Source organism: Macaca nemestrina, chromosome 10, assembly GCF_043159975.1.
Source record: "Macaca nemestrina isolate mMacNem1 chromosome 10, mMacNem.hap1, whole genome shotgun sequence".
Lineage (NCBI taxonomy): Eukaryota > Metazoa > Chordata > Mammalia > Primates > Cercopithecidae > Macaca > Macaca nemestrina.
Genome location: NC_092134.1, coordinates 37,163,161 through 37,163,972, shown reverse-complemented (window position 1 = coordinate 37,163,972; position 812 = coordinate 37,163,161).

The following is an 812-nucleotide window of genomic DNA, read 5'->3' as shown; positions in this document are numbered from 1 at the left end:
ACTCAACTGTAAAATGTGTCCTGCTGGCCAACTGTGACACCAGGAGTGTGGCAATCGTTACTCATTTGTTTATTTCACAAACATGTATTGAGCAACTGCTTCCTGTCACCAGTAAGGTTTTCTGAAGCTTTCTTTCCACCAGGGAAGACTGCAAAGGCCAGAGATCATTTTCACAACTGAAGGTTGTCATCTGGGCAAATGAACCACCCTGACTTGGAGATTAGGGTCTCAGACAGCCATGGATGTCAGACTCCAGCTCCACTACTTATTAGCCTTGATTAGGTGACTATTACCCTCTATTTCCTTATCAGAAGGGTGAACTGCCTCCCTCCAGTATGTGCAGGATTTACGTGTGATCAAATCCTGGCTCTGCCATTTGCTAAGTGTACGACTTGTGGGCAAGTGATTTGACTTCTCTGGGCCTCAGTTGTCTCATCTGTAAAATGAAGATAATGATAATGATAGTATCTTTGTCAAAGGGCTGTTGGGAGGATGAAGTCAGTTCGTATTTGTAAAACCCTCAATGCAGCACCTGGCATGGTGGAAATGTTATAGAAGTGTCTGTGATTACTAGTTTCTGGACACCAATACTCCGTGGAACTATAATGCTTTATAAATGTTCTGTATGAATTATATAGCTATAATGTTCCACAAATGGTCTTTCATCTTGGCACATGGATATCCCTCACCCAATTAAGCTTCTTCACCACAGATAACTGCTCCCTGCACCCACCTCATTACCACTGGTATTAAGGAACTCTGGATAGCATGATTAAAGCATCAAAGACATGCGGATGCTATTTTGACTAAGC